Source organism: Bos indicus, chromosome 3, assembly GCF_029378745.1.
Source record: "Bos indicus isolate NIAB-ARS_2022 breed Sahiwal x Tharparkar chromosome 3, NIAB-ARS_B.indTharparkar_mat_pri_1.0, whole genome shotgun sequence".
In the NCBI taxonomy this organism is placed as follows: Eukaryota; Metazoa; Chordata; class Mammalia; order Artiodactyla; family Bovidae; genus Bos; species Bos indicus.
In genome coordinates, this window is record NC_091762.1 from 116,133,444 (window position 1) to 116,149,741 (window position 16,298).

At 47.0% G+C, this 16,298-nt stretch overlaps 1 protein-coding gene and 1 non-coding gene across 3 annotated transcripts in view; both read right to left on the reverse strand.

The window, feature by feature from the left end:
* IQCA1 (IQ motif containing with AAA domain 1) overlaps positions 1–16,298 on the reverse strand; it is a 188,419-nt gene that overhangs the window by 110,225 nt on the left and 61,896 nt on the right. The gene's annotated exons all lie outside the window — the stretch shown is intronic.
* TRNAG-CCC (transfer RNA glycine (anticodon CCC)) lies at positions 12,943–13,015 on the reverse strand. Its single transcript has one exon. It is a non-coding gene; the product is annotated as a tRNA-Gly (tRNA).

A 16,298-nucleotide genomic window follows, 5' to 3' on the forward strand; every position in this document is an offset into this window, starting at 1 on the left:
ACCAAGTGATGCGGAAAATGGAACTCATCACATGGCTGCATGAAAAATAACCTCAACTACAGACATTTCACCCAGATCGACAGAACAGGAGAAATAAGAGGTGAGAATCATCCGAAAACGCAAAGTCTGAGAAACGAACGCGGCACTTGATAAGACAGGACTCACCAGCTATTTGTGAGCTCTGAGCATTTCATCACCTCCGAGCCAATGCTGGCACATCTCATGGGGATTATGGTGGGGGGCAGTTCTTAATTCGCTCAGTCCTGTCTGACTCTGTGCGACCCATGGACTGCAGCCCCCCAGGCTCCTCTGTTCATGGAATTTTCCAGGCAAGAGCACTGGAGTGGGTTGCCATTTCCTCCTCCAGGGGATCTTCCCCACCCAAGGATCAAACCTGCAGTCTCCTGCTTAGCAGGCAGATTCTTTACCACTAATGCCACCTGAGAAGCCCCTAAAAAGCACCTTGGAAGAGCAGTTCTCCTGGATTCCCTTACCTTCCTGCTCTCCACCCCAGTGCCCCTTCCCAATAAAGTCTTTTGCTTTGTCAATTAAAAAATGAAATAAATAAAGCAAAATAAAATTGAAAATAGGAAAATTTGAATAGGAACTCTGAATATGAAATATATTTATCAAATTTGAGATTTGTCAATAAATTAGAGATGGTTGAATATTTCTCAAAATCAAATGATACCTCCCCAGCACGAAACCTGGATCACCCCTGAAAAATTATGAAAGAATCTGAGAAGCCAGCCAGGCCCCCGCCTCGCCAGAGAATTAGCCTTCTGAGTGATGATGCCTGCCAGCTGCTCCCGCATTGGAAAGCTCCTGACATTTCTGACATTCTTCCAGCTTCTTCGATCGCTACCAACCTTAGTTCTTGACTTGGAAAGCATCACCCGCATGTTGCATACCTAGGATAATGGCCTCTGAGTCTCAGGCTCTTGAGTGGGACCTGCACCATCTCCTCCCTAAATGGGCTTCCAGGCAGGGTTCACAATGACTCTGAAACCACAGCCATACGTGGTTTGATCCCATACTGTTCTCACTTAATTTTCTCCCCAAATCCCAATCCAAACCCTTGGTCCATGACTGGGATTTCAATGTCTCTTTGGCCCTGAAGATATATTTGTCCCGCACATCTCAGAGCCTAAGAGAATAGCCCCTGCCTGAGGCATCATGGAAGCGGGTCCCCACTGTGTCCAAGGCCAGTGGCCAACAGATCTGCCGCCTCCTCATCTTACACAGGGAGGTGGGAGGTAGCCCCCATTTTATTTTGTACAAGTGGTATCTGTCGCATAATCAGACCACCTTGCTGCCATTTCCTTTCTTGTTGTTTAGTCACTAGGTCACGTCCAACTCTTTTTAACTCCACGTCCTCTGCCAGGTTCCTCTGTCCATGGCATTTCTCAGGCAGGAACACTGGAGCGGGTTGCCATTTCCTTCTCCAGGGGATCTTCCCAACTCAGGGATTGAACCTGCGTCTCCCGCTTGGCAGGTGGATTCTATACTGCTGAGCCACCTGGGAAGCCCTGCTATTTCCTTACTGTGCCTGAAAAATGGCTTCAAGGTCTGGAGGCAGAAGCCAGGGATTGGGCACAGGAACTCTCTTGCACTCAGACGGAGAGGGGCTGGCCTGATCCGTCTGGAATGCCTGAGCATCAGAACTCACAGCAATTCAGGTGACCTCGTTCACACCTCATGAGCATCTCCGAGCAGCAGCGACCTCTTCTCGGAAGTCAGATGCTCTGCACAGGATGCCGATGGCTCATTATTTTAAACAGGAGGACATAAAATTCGGTGTAACTACAACCCCTTGCCCCAGTCAATTATTCTGGGGTGGGGTGGGGGTGCCGATGATGGAAGTCCACAGAGAAAAGCCCCAGTCCCATTCTGGAAAGAGCAGAATTCAAACGCAAACGGGCAGTCAGTCCTGAGCCCCCTGTGGTCTGTTTCACCTGTCTCACCAGTGCATTAGCATTCCTCTTCCTCGGAGGCCTTGGTTTAGACCAGTTTGGGTGTAAAACGGAAGCACAACTTGAATTTGCATTTGCGTTTCTTTAGCTGTTACTGATCAGAGAAGGCAATGGCAACCCACTCCAGTACTCTTGCCTGGAAAATCCCATGGGTGGAGGAGCCTGGTAGGCTGCAGTCCATGGGGTCACACAGAGTCAGACATGACTGAAGCAACTTAGCAGCAGCAGCAGCAGCTGTTACTGACGTTGACTGACACTTGGATACATGCTAGGGGCATTTGTGTAGCTGTCTCCTTGGTGGCTCAGTGGTAAAGAATCTGCCTGCAATGCAGGAGACCCAGGTTCGATCCCTGGGTCAGGAAGATCCCCTGGCAGAGGGTATGGCAACCCACACCAGTATTCTTGCCTGGAGAATCCAAGGGACAGAGGAGCCTGGCGGGCTACAGTTCATGGGGCTGTGAAGAGTCAGACACAACTGAACGACTGAGCATGCATGCACTCCTTACCTCTTGGACTCACTTATTAAGTAGAAATGATCATCGCGTGTGGGTTTGTTGCATGCAGGTTTACACAGCATTTCCACAGATGCCGTTCACAAATTGTTTCCATTTCATCCTTACAGAAATTCTGTGAGATGAGCCCTTCTCTCCATTTTGCAAAGGAGGAAACTGGAAAATGTGAGAGTTTATATGACTCTTCCAAAGGCAAACAATTCCTTCTGGGAAGAGCCAAGATGCTAACCCTGGGCTTCTGCCTAGATGCCCAGGATCCCCCTACTCACAGTCACTTACTGGCTTTGTCAAAAATCCTTAGACAATGGATTGCTTGTCTTCAGCTATCAAGTTTGCATTATAAACCTTTCATATGTGGGCTTCCCTGGTGGCTCAGATGGTAAAGAGTTGCCTGTAATGCAAGAGACCTGGGTTCGATCTTTGGGTCAGGAAGATCCTCCGGCGAAGGGAATGGCAATCCACTCCAGTATTCTTGCCTGGAGAATTCTACAGACAGAGAAGCCTGGTAGGCTGCAGTCCACAGGGTCACAAAGAGTCGGACAGGACTGAGCATTCAGGCATGCACTTTCACATGCATGGACCTTTCATATGTACACATTCAACCCCACAATTCCACTATTGGGAATCCCTACTGAACTAAAAGCAGAAATATTAAAGTTTTGTGATGCATTTTTGTACTAGCAAAAGCTGTAAAAAATAAAAACTGTAATAAGAAACTGAAAATACTCAGACTGCAGGGAATGGTTATGTAACTGTGGTTAAGCCCCAGTGTGGAATCCAGCAAGGGACTAAGCTTCACCTGCTCCGCTTTAGCTTTTCACCACCAGCACTGAATAAATATTTAGGTGGATGAACACATTCAGTTCCATGAGGATGACTCGACTCTGTGTGAACAGGTGTTATTGTTTAGTTACTAAGCTGTGTCTGACTGTTTGCGACCCCATGAACTGTAGCCCAGGTTCCCCTGTCTGTGGAATTTTCCAGGCAAGAATACTGGAGTGGGTTGGCATTTCCTTCCCCAGGGGATCTTCCTGACCCAGGGATCGAACCTACGTCTTCTGCATTGGCAGGCAGGGTCTTCACCACTGAGCCACCAGGGGAAGTGCTAAGTGAACAGAGGGGATGCTAAAGACAGAATATGAAGGGGAAAAACTGGGCTGGGGAGCGATCTGGGTTATCAAAATAAAAGGGGATAGGACTTGTTCAGTCGCTAAGTCGTGTTCTGACTCTTTGCGACCCATGGATTGCAGCAGCCCAGGCCTCCCTGTCCACTGTCTCCTGGAGTTTGCCCAAGTTCATGTCCACTGAGTTGGTGATGGTTTAATGGCATCACCGATTCAATGTGGACAGGAGAGCCTCAAACAAGTGTGTGCTTACGTTTGCCAGGGGCAGGGGAAGGCAAGCACTGTTCATCTGGATTAGCTACGAGGCAGGGGCTAGAGGGAGGAGAAGACTGATTTTTTTTCTGTGTATATTTCAGTATTATTTTACTTGTTACAGCAAATAGGAATCATGTTGATAATTAAATAAAACTATAAAGTAAAACAATTTATAATAAAAAATAAATTTTATTTTTGGTTGGCTTCCTTTCTGTCTTATTTTAGGGTTCGATTACTACATAGACACTGTAATTTTAACAGTGGAAAAAATCTTTGTTTCTATAGTTGGAAAATTGTGACCTTTCTCCAGGGAAGTTAAATCCTGTTTTCTCCTGCTTGTTGGCTTTAGCAATTAAGGCAATCTAGTTATCGCGAGTGTATTTTTCCCATTCCTATTACTTTTTAAACTTAATTTATCACATGCTATTTATTCCCATGTATGTTTGTCGGTTCTGGGACTCGCTTCTTTATTTCACTGAGTTATGCTTGCACTTTGATATTAGTGTAATGCATTTACCTTATTTTTCTTTATAATATTCTTGAAAACACAGTGCTATTTGTCCTTCCTTATTGTTCTTATTTCCCGATTTTAATCCTAATGACTTTAATAATTATGTTTTCAAGTTCAATAAATAATCCTGTTGGGATTTTAATTGAAATTGTGTCCTGTCTATAAATTACCCACAGCAGTCATGCCATCTTTCCATTTAACCAGAAACATGACGCGTCTCACCATTTATTCAAGTCTTTTAAAATTTCTTCAACATTTGTAGACGTCTTAAACTTCTTAAACTTTCATATCTCTCTCTTTCACAGTTAGTCTATCACTGATTTTAAAAAATATGTTTTTCTACTTTCTTAAAAATATCCTTCTTTCCTTTCAATGTCACTATACTGACAAAAATGTATACTATGGTATTAATTATTAGGCCCGGAGTAGGAAATGGCAACCAACCCATTTCAGTATTCTTGCCTGGAAAATTCCATGGACAGAGGAGTCTGGCGGGCTACAGTCTACAGGGTCCCAAACAGCTGGACATGACTGAGCGACTGAGCATGCAGGCACAAAATATTAGGGGACAAAAGCATCCATATTTTCCTTTCCATTTGTGGGACAACCAACCTGTAGTGTTTCCTCACTAGGTGCAGAGCTCTCTTTTGTTTTAAAAAATACTTGCTGTTTCATTCATTCACGCACGCGTTTAGAACTATGTGCCAGATACTGTTCTGGGCACAGGGAAAAAGAGTAAACAAAAGATTAAACAAATCCTTGTTTTTTATTCAGCTTCAATTTTTATTATGCTAAGAATTAACTCTTCTCTGTTTTAGAATTTTTAAAATAAGAAGTGGGCATTCCACCTCATCAGATAGTTTTTCTGCATGATCTGAAATGATTATAGTGCTTTTCCTGATGTATATAATATTGCATTTTCCTACCACTGATCTATTTATATTACTGGGAATAAACACTCGTGTCTAATTTGGAAAGACTTGGAAACCTAAAAGTCCTCTCTGAAATAACAAGTGAGTCAGAGAAGGCAATGGCACCCCACTCCAGTACTCCTGCCTGGAAAATCCCATGGACGGAGGAGCCTGGTGGGCTGCAGTCCATGGTGTCGCTAAGAGTCGGACACGACTGAGCGACTTCACTTTCACTTTTCACTTTCATGCATTGGAGAAGGAAATGGCAACCCACTCCAGTGTTCTTGCCTGGAGAATCCCAGGGACGGCAGAGCCTGGTAGGCTGCCGTCTACGGGGTCGCACAGAGTCGGACATGACTGACGTGACTTAGCAGCAGCAGGAGCAGCAGAGAGAGAAAGCAGAACACAGACAAGTTGGCTATGAACCAAGAAAACAATCGCAACATATACTTCTTCATCCTACAGCATAAGGAGTCAGTAACGTAAGTGGAAGCCTCTAGTCTCCCTTCTCCTCTCATGCACCGAGGGGAGTTCTGGGAGCAGAAACTATAGAAGCACATCCCCCAGGTGCTAGACGCCCACGGCGATGCTCCAAGGAGGTGTCCCTGGGTTGTCCCGAGAAGAGCCAGGCCTTAGTTGGTGGCCACAGGACACTCGCCCTCCTGGAGAGGAAAGGGAGCCACTTTACAGGGAAGGGGCATGACTCACTTTAGGTTTTGACAGGATGATCCCTGCTCTCTGGGTCCCAGACTCTGGGCCCATGCCTTTCTGCACCTCCTTCCTCTTGAGGGGGGCTGGGACTGGGACTGGCTTGGAGCTAGCACTACACACAAGCGTGACGACACCTCCAGCCCACAGCAAGGGACTGAGGCCCGTGGTCCGGCAGCCCAGAGTCGCTGACTGCTGCCCACAGCCCGGAGGGCGTGGGTGCAGATGAGACCCTGGGCTGCAGCCTTGTGAGACCCCGAACAGAGGACGCAGCTAAGCCCAGACTCCTACCTGCAGAGACCGTGGGAGCAGCACCACAGTGTGCTTTTAAGTCACTAAGTAGGTTTGTAAGTCTGAGTGATACTGTTATGGACTCAGCCATACATCGTGAATACGCTGTCATTAACCCAAAAACAGATTTGGGGAGCCAGACTGGTTGTGGGGAGGAGGGTTCAGAGGCTACTGCCTCCAGGCTGGGTGTGATGCCTCTTAGACCTCAGGCAGCAGCGAAGTCAGAGTCCTGGGAGGTCGGTGTATAGTAGAAGCAGTGTTAGTCGCTCAGTTGTGTCTGACTCTCTGCGACCCCATGGACTGGAGCCCTCCAGGCTCCTCTGTCCAAAGGAATCTTCAGGCAAGGATACTGAAGTGGGGTGCCGTTCCCTTCTCCAGGGGATCTTTCCAAACCAGGGATTGAACCCGAGTCTCCTACATTGCAGGCAGATGGTTTACTGTCTGCAGCCCTGGGAGGTCGGTGGGCTTGGGGCATATTTTGAAGCTAATGGGGTTTTCCAGCTGACTGTGTGCTGGGCTGAGAGAAGACGAGGAGTTGGGGTGATGCTCAGAGACTGGCTGGGTGGGTTCTCATCTGCTGGGATGAGGGGCTGTTGGGCACAGGGCTGAGGGGATGAGGTGCCAGCTTACTTGTGGACGTGTGGAGCTTGAGATCCCCTCCCCAGGTACCTCCGCCCCTACTCCTGTATGTCAGCAGGGGTACCGGGCGGCAGTGACATCCACAACTGGAGTTCTGGGGAGCAAACGCCCCAGGTGGGGATTCATGTTTGCAGTAAACCAAACAAGAGATGGAATGGAACGCTGTGAGCCGGGATGAGGTTACCATGGATACCGAGAAGGGCAGGAATCGGAGGGAGGTGAGGGAGGAACCAGCGATGCCTTTGAGTAGCTCCTATCATATATTTTCTGTTGGATGATTTTTCTCCTCACTTTTCAGATTCCTATACTGCCATTTATGTCATGTAACCTGTATCGGCCTCAAGACAGGGCTGTAACCAATATCAGCCTCAAGACAGGGCATTTGTTGGGCAAAGCTGATGATTTCAGGAGCAGCAGAGCCCTCTTCAAGTCAGATGGCCTTTCCAGCTATTTCCTGCCCTTTCAGGCAAGGTCCTAGGGCCCTAGAAGGTAGATTCCATTCTCCATCAGCTGCTGGTTCTCTACTGTAAGCCGAAAGGCTTAAATGTGACGACCTTGGATCTTGGTTTAAAAATGCAGTGCTGGAGCTTCCCTGGTGGTCCAGTGGATAAGAATACGCCTGCCAGTGCAGCGAACACAGGTTTGATCCCTGATCTGGGAGGATTTCCCATGCTGCGGGGCAACTAAGCCCATGTGCCACAACCCCTGAGCTCCAGAGCCCATGCTCTGCAACGAGAGAAGCCACAGCAATGAGAAGGCCAAGCCCCGCAACTGGAGAGCAGCCCCCGCTCCCTGAAACCAGAGAAGGCCCACGCACAGCAGCAAAGACCTGGAGCAGTCAAGAACAATATATTAATTAATTTTTGAAAAAAGAAAATACAATGTTATTTCTGGATAACCTGATCAAGCAATCACATTGAAATGATCTGCAAAGAATCTTCCATAGCAATATACTCATTTTTTAAGCACTCTGTGCTCAGAACTTGCTATCATGATCTCTTTTAATCCCCCCAAAAGCCCTGAGAGGTGGCTTGCTTCTGTCAATATTTTTCAGATGAGAAAACTGAGGTTTGTGCAATTTCAGCAGCTGCCCCAGCAGGGCCAAGTGTGGAGCAACCAGACAACCTGCCGGGTCGGCTGCCCTGCAGTACACTTTACCCAGACCCACGGGCAGAGCTGAGCTGATGGCCACAGAAAGCACACGAGTGGTTTAGGTTTCAGTAATAAAGCATTAAAATAAATCTGTAGACCCAATAAGGAAGCATTTAGTGGGAGCTAAATGTATAATGAAAATGGTATTTAACTGGAAATGAAGAAACCAGGGCTGCAGTCACCAATTAGAGGTGTGATTTGAGTTGGAGGAGCCTGAGCTGGAGGAGCCTGGTGAGTTTCCTTGTGTCAAATGATGCTGTTGAGCTAGGTCTGCTCATTCATTGTTAAAAAGTAAGTATTGTGTGCCTATCAGACAATTTCTAAAGTCCCTTCCAGCTCTAGAAACTATAATTTATATGTGACAATTTTAATGGGGGATGGGCAATGTTAATTTCTTACAGAATATTCAATAATTAATGTTGCTTTCTTATAAAAATACCTTCGACAGAGCTACCTGCCTTCATATTATTTTATTTAAAGGAGCTTGAGGAGGAAGAACACCCACGCCTTCTATACTTCAGTTAGCAAACGTGAGGCTGCGAACACTTGGTAAAGTTCGGGCTGATTAAGAATTTATGCATATTGTCAAAAATTCTTGCACAAACGTGAAAAGGACCAGCTCTCGAGTCTGCAGTGATTTAGAAAGCAGAACTCCTAAAATGATAAATCTCCCCCCTGAGCTCTGACATCGAGCTTCAGCGGTCCCACCGTTTCAGATGCCCAGGACAGAGATTTATCTGTGTTTCATCAAGTATGAAAAATATATGGATGGAGGGGTTTCCGGCCGGCGCCCTCCTCCCCAAGTCTTCCAACCACCTCCATTAATGTCAGCAGGCTCATAAATTTCTCCTGCGTTCTAAAGAAAGCAGCTTGTGCCACCACACAGAAGCCTCCGAAAGTGTCACTTGCTGCCTATAAATTCACTTACACTCAATAAAGGCAATTGGCTACACATGGACTTAATTACCGTGGCCCTTGTTGGGAAACTGAGGGGTTCACCGTCTCTCAAAGGAGAGGAGAGGAGAGTAGTGTATAAATCGAGGTGGTGTCTCAGCTTCACTTTACAAAATCTGATTTATTCCTTGATGTTTCTACTTATTAGTGGGCTATTTATTAACAGTTACCGCTCCAGGAGGAAGCCTCCTTCTCGATCCCAAAGTACCACTGTTGCTCAGGCTTCACTCCTACGGGAACCTCCCTGCCCTACCCTGTGCTCACGTTTATTTTATTAAAAGGAACAATATATTACCGATAACATAATCGACTATCTAGGCTTTGATGACTCTTCAGTTGAGAAAATGATTAATATACTATATTTTCACCTTTTGTCTTGAATATTTATCTGTATAGAAAATTTAATATGCAAGAACAGACCACTTCAGGAACTAATGCAGAGAATTTTCTGTTTAAACAGATGCCCATCCATTTCTGTTTACACACCTGTCGTTTTAAAGCCCAGACACCATTCATTCACTGATCCTTCTTCAGTCAAAGGAGCCTCTGCCCTTCCTAACTCAGGAGTCCAGAAAGCTTAGGGAGGCAGACACAAGGGGAAGGTAAGTGAGCAAAATGTCCATGTTTACGTTCCAAACGCGGTTCCTATGCCCTACTTTCAAAGAGAATCATTTACAGACAGCAACAGAGTGATTACAGAAAAGGGAAGCTTTAGAGTTCAAGGTTAATTCTGAAGCTCCTCTGACCTGATTCTATCAAGTGACAAGTACCTGTTTACGAAATAAAGGCATGACACTTCTTGTCTGGAGCAACACGCATGTTGACATCTGTCACCATATGACACAGAAGAGACGAGTCTGTTGAATGAAACCCAAAGTCTTTATATCTAAATGATAGCCTGTCCAGCCTTGCAGGGTATTAAGTGCCCATAAAGGCTCTCAAGCCATCCAACTTTCACAGTTAAGAGTGGCTTCAGCAGAAAGCCAGGAGATTTGGGGGCTTTCACATCTCCAGGATAATACTGGTTTAATTTTTTCAGTGATTCTCTGACATTCCTAGGGGGACTACCTACACTTTCCCTCCCCTGTGAAGGGCTGGCCGTGCCTGTAGCCCAAGGCTGTGTTAAGTTGCTCCAGTCGTGTCCGACTCTTCGTGACCCCGTGGACTGTAGCCTGCCAGGCTCCTCAGCCCATGGGATCTCCACACAAGAACACTGGAGTGGGTTGCCACGCCCTTCTCCAGGGGATCCTCCCGACCCAGGGATGGAACCCGCGTCTCCTGCATTGCAGGTGGATTCTTTACCACAGAAACACTGGGAAAGGCTACTCAAAGTATTATCCCAGGTCCAGGACTCTTAGTATCCCCCAGGAGCTTGCTAGAAATTCAAACTTGACACCAAAAACACAGGCAACAAAAGTGAAAACAGACAACTCGAAGCACGTGAAAGTAAAAGCTGGCGTGCCGCAGAGGAAACCATCAACAAAATGAACAGGTGACCTACGGAGTGGGAGAGAGGATTTACAAACCATGTATCTGGTAAGGCGTTAGTATCCAAATGTATAAAGAACTCCTACAACTCAACAGCAGAAGATCCCCGGATAACCTGGTTTAAAAATGGGCAAAGGAAGTGAATAAACACTTCTCCAAGAAGACATACAAACGGCTCACAGGTACACAAAAAGATTACGCAACATCACGAATTAGGGAAATGTAAATCGAAGCCACAACGAAGTGTCACCTCACGTGTGTTGGGATGGCTATCATCAGAAGAGGAAAGATAAGTGTTGATGACAAGCATGTGGGGAAAAGGGAACCTTGTCCACTGTTGGAAGGAATGTAAATTGGTTCAGTCGTTATGGAAAAAAGTATGGAGGCTCCTCAAAAAAATGAATTAACATAGAGTTACCATAGAATGCAGCAACCCCACTACTGGGTATATGAAAGTGAAAGTGAAAGTCGCTCAGCCGTGTCCAACTCTGTGACCCCATGGACTACACAATCCATGGAATTCTCCAGGCCAGAACTCTGGAGTGGGTTGCCTTTCCCTTCTCCAGGGGATCTTCCCAACCCAGGGACTGAAGCCGGGTCTCCTGCATTGCAGGTGGATTCTTTACCGTCTAAGCCACAAGGGAAGCCTAAAAATACTGGAGTGGGTACCTTATACATACATACATATATATATACGGGTATATATCCAAAGGAAATAAAATTGGGATCTCAGAGTAATATACGTACACTGTGAAATAATAGAAAAAGTGTATGTTGGTCTCTGCCTCCACTTCCTGGCACAGGAACTAAATACCTTGGACTTTCCTGGGTGACAGAGTATTCTGTTCTAATGAGGTGATGCTTGGTAGCTCCTGAGTGGGGGCTGACCCCCAGAAAGACCAAGCCATGATTAGAAGCTTGGAAGTTTCAGCTCCATGCTCTATGGACTAGGAAGGCAGGAGGAATAAACAGTGAGTTTATGGTCGGTCATGCCTAAGTGAAGACGCCTCCATACAATTTCCCGAAGTCGGGGGGTTTGGAGAGCTTCTGGAGCTGCAAGGCTGGTGTCTGGAGGGGAGCATGGCAGCTGGTGCCCCTCCCCACACCTTGCCTGTGTATCCCTTCCATCTGGATGCCCACTTGTATCCTTTATCATTTCTTTTTTATAATAAACAAGTCAGTGTGTTGCCCTGAGTTCTGTGCGCTACTGGAGCCAACTGTCAAACCCAAGGGAGGAGTCCTGGAAACCCGGATTTACAGCCGAATGGTCAGCAGCATGGGTGACAACCTGGGGTTTGAAACTGACATCTGAAGCTGGAGGAAGCAGTTTTGCAGGGCTGAGCCCTTAACATGGGGCGGGGCGTGGCCTGAGGCTCTCTCTAGGGAGGTCAGAACTGCACGGAATCACAGGACACCCCAGTTGGCCCTGCAGAGAACAGCTTAACGTGTGGACAACCCACACACATGGGGAGTCAAAAGGCAGCATGGTCAAAGCGTGTGAGTCAAGGACACACACACAGGAGGAAATGTTTTCTTCTTTTACACACATCTATGTTCAATGCAGAGTACATCATGAGAAACGCTGGGCTGGAAGAAGCACAAGATAGAATCAAGATTGCCGGGAGAAATATCAATAACCTCAGATATGCAGATGACACCACCCTCATGGCAGAAAGGGAAGAGGAACTAAAAAGCCTCTTGATGAAAGTGAAAGGGGAGAGTGAAAAAAGTTGGCTTAAAGCTCAACATTCAGAAAACTAAGATCATGGCATCTGGTCCCATCACTTCATGGCAAATAGATGGGGAAACAGTGGAAACAGTGGCTGACTTTTATTTTGGGGGGCTCCAAAATCACTGCAGATGGTGACTGCAGCCATGAAATTAAAAGACGCTTACTCCTTGGAAGGAAAGTTATGACCAACCTAGACAGCATATTCAAAAGCAGAGACATTACTTTGCCAACAAAGGTCCGTCTAGTCAAGGCTATGGTTTTTCCAGTGGTCATGTATGGATGTGAGAGTTGGACTGTGAAGAAGGCTGAGCGCCGAAGAATTGATGCTTTTGAACTGTGGTGCTGGAGAAGACTCTTGAGAGTCCCTTGGACTGCAAGGAGATCACGTTTCTGTCAGCCAAGACGAGTAAGTTCTAGAGATCTACCACATGGCATGGAGCTAGAGTTTACAGTACTGCACACTTCACGTTTTTGCTAAGAAGGTGTAAGTGATATTACACGCTCTCAATGCACGTGCAACAGTAAATCAAGAAAAGAATGGGAAGTAATTATAAAAAATTCAGACTCTTCCCACTGAGGACCTACTGAATCAGAGCTTCGGGGGTAAGGGGGATCTGTTCTGACAAGCTTTTCAGCTGATCTGCTCTTTTTTCTTTTTTTCAGGCCGTACCATGTGGGATGTGGGATCTTAGTTCCCCAGTCAGGGCTTGAACCTGTGTCCCCTGCATTGGGAGTGCAAAGTCTTAACCACTGGACCACCAGGCAAGTGCCGTGAACTGCAGTGTGAGAGGCACTGCAGTCTGACCTGATGTTAATTACAGAGTTCAGCTGGACCTTCAGCTCAGCTCCGCACATCTACTGCATCCGCTGAATCGCAGGCACTCTGCTGGGTTCAGTGAGAACGTGAGGAAGACACCACTGCCCTGTCCCTTCCCCCGGAAGTTTGCAATCCAGAGGGAAACACTCAGGTTCGGTGGAGGGGACCTGCGGGCTAGGGGTGTGACCTGGAATAATCTATGGACCTTAGAGAGACAGTCTGGCCACTGCACTTGCAGAAGAGCCTCAGGGCCTGTCTTTCCATGGGGCTTGGTGCACGGACAAGCCTGTAGCTGCTGGGTGCTCTCCGTCTGATTTACTGTGACGATGGACAGCAAAATATGCGATTTCACACGGGTGTGCACCCGTCCTGAAGGCCTCTGTGAGTAATGTCGAAGACCTTGATTTCTCATCCACCTCTTCTATGTCCCCCATTCAAGCTAATATATTTTCCAGCAAAGCCAACGGCAGAAAAAAAGCTCTTCACCTTCTCAGAGGAGTCACCCACACATGTTCATGTCTCTTCCACAGACCACAGCTGCTTTGGAGGATTTACTGAAACTATAATTACACAAGGAATTCGAAATGATGACCCGCAGTCACTCCCCCTGGCCATCCGTTTCCCTCTATCCTCCTGAAATCTCTTTTTAGTTTCTGAAAGGAACTCATGCTCAAAAGAGAAAACCCGGAATATAAAGGCAAAGAACAGACAGAGCCGTGGTTCTGTTCCCGGGAAGGTATCGATCATGAACATTCTAGTGGTTCTTTTTGATGTCCTGCAAAGTCCTCTGAATAATTCTGAACCTTCCCCTGAGGACCAATCGGGGTTTGACACAATGGTCAAGCTTCCGAAAGCCTCTGCTCACCCTGGCTTTAGTTCTGCCAGGAGCGACCCCAGCTTTTAGCCAAGCTACCTGACTGTCCTGAGTCCACTTTGTCACCTGCAAAATAACTGGAGTCAGCCAGCATTCTCAAATCCCACGGTTCCTCTGTGGCTCTCTCCTGTTTACCGACACAGACTGTCACCACACTCTGCAGAAAGAGGATCAGAGGCTGGGGCAGAGAAGGAGCTGGGAACAAGGAAAGCTCTGGGCTTCCAGGCGGTACCCAATGAGCAACCGGGCCGTAGGCAACTGCCATCCTTTCCCATGAAATGACAGCGGGGTCCAAGACGTACAGGTCAGGGTTTTGGCTGCTGGGATGTTCATAAGGAGGACATGAGCTCAGTGTCCTGGGAGCCGCAAGGCTTTTGGAACCAAGGGACCTGAGTGTCAATGGCCTCTCGTGAGTCACGGACTCCAAGAAAGACACTCAACTGTTCCCAGCCCTGGGGTCCCAGAAGAGCATCCATGGAAAGCATCTGGCAAGACCCTCCTGGAGGAGAAGTGGTAGGTGACACAGGTCCAGAAGGAGGGCCCAGCTTCCTAAGGAGTGAACAGTGATGGAAGTTGGTGCGGACCCAGGGGCTTAGGAGATCCCAGCCGGGGACAGCACAGCTGGATAGGAGAGATCCGAATGTCTTTACTGAAAGAGATATTCACTTTTCCAGGCTGATGGGAAACTCTAAGGGTCTGCCCTGCTCCAGACACCTTCCCAGCACCATTCTCAGCAGATTTCTGCTCGTGGCTGGGGAGGTCTACTGGGCAGTGAGAGAGGAGTCTATAGGACTGTCTAGGTCCACAGGCCTTAAAATCACAAAGCTTCATTTGCTGAATGGTACCCAAAAGGGCAAATTTTACTGCATTTAAACTCAATCTTAATCTTTAAAATTAAAAAAAAAAAAACTAGCAAAGCATTCCAGGACCTCTTCAGGAAGAACGTGTATGTCCTGGTGATCTGTAGATGTGCTGCTCCTGTAGACAAGTCACATCCCGGCTCCCCACCCCAGGGACTAGAAGCGCATTCCACCCTGTCTAATTTTTGTTTGCCTGCCCTGTCATTATCCCCTCAGCTTTATCCCCACCCCCAGCCCCCACAGCCCTTCCACCCCCGCCTCCACCACCAGCCAGTCCCTCCTGCCATCAGGAATGTAGCATTTTGAAAAGATGCTCGCAGCTGCGAATATAAAGGCCCAGACTCAGGAACGAAAACGCAGAATGCTTTGACTGTGGCAACTATTCCACATTGCAGGCTTGTATGTCTGAGAATGTGCTGGCTTTCCAATAACAGCATTGGCTGTTCTTGCTGCTATTGATATGATGGTGTCATTTAAAATAATTACTGAGGCCTGATCATGTGCCACACACTGTCCTAAGGGCTTTATACATATTATTCTGTTATCCCATCTGTGAGGTCAATACTGTTAATACCCTCACTTTAAGAGGAGGAGAAAGAGGCACAGAGAGGTTAAACAACTGGTTCAAGGTCACACAGCCTGTAATTGTTAGATCTGGGATCTGAACCCAGGCAGCCTGGCTCTCAAGACCACTCCTGCTCTGTTTGCATGATCAGCAGTGTACTTGCTTATGATACAGAGCATGATAGGTGCCCTCACATCATTAGACTAAATGGCAGAGGCATTTTATTTCCCAGCCAGGCTCACCCTGCTGAGGATGAAAATCATTTCAAGACCCCAGAGTCCTGCCTCTTTGCTATCACTTCTGATTGACCCAAAAGGGCGAATTTTACTGCATTCAAAGTCTATCTTAATCTTCAAAGCTATGACCAACATAGACAGCATATTAAAAAGCAGAGACATTATTTGGCCAACAAAGGCCTGTCCAATCAAAGCTATGGTTTTTTCCAAGAGTCACTTATGGATGTGAGAGTTGGACCATAAAGAAAGCTGAGTGCCAAAGAATTGATGCTTTTGAACTGTGGTGTTGGAGAAGACTCCTGAGAGTCCCATAGACTGCAAGGAGATCCAACCAAATCCATCCTAAAGGAAATCAGTCCTGAATATTCATTGGAAGGGCTGGTGCTGAAGCTCCAATACTTTGGCCACCTGATGTGAAGAACTGACTCATTGGAAAAGACCCTGATGCTGGGAAAGACTGAAGGCAGGAGGAGAAGGGGATGACAGAGGATGAGATGGTTGGATGGCATCACTGACTCAATGGACATGAGTTTGAGCATGCTCTGGGAGTTGGTGATGGACAGGGAGGCCTGGTGTGCTGCAGTCTGTGGGGTGGCAAAGAGTCGGACAAGACTGAGCAACTGAACTGAACTGAATCTTCAAACTTAAAAAAAGATTAGCAAAGCATTCCAGGACCTCTTCAGGAAGAATGTGTAT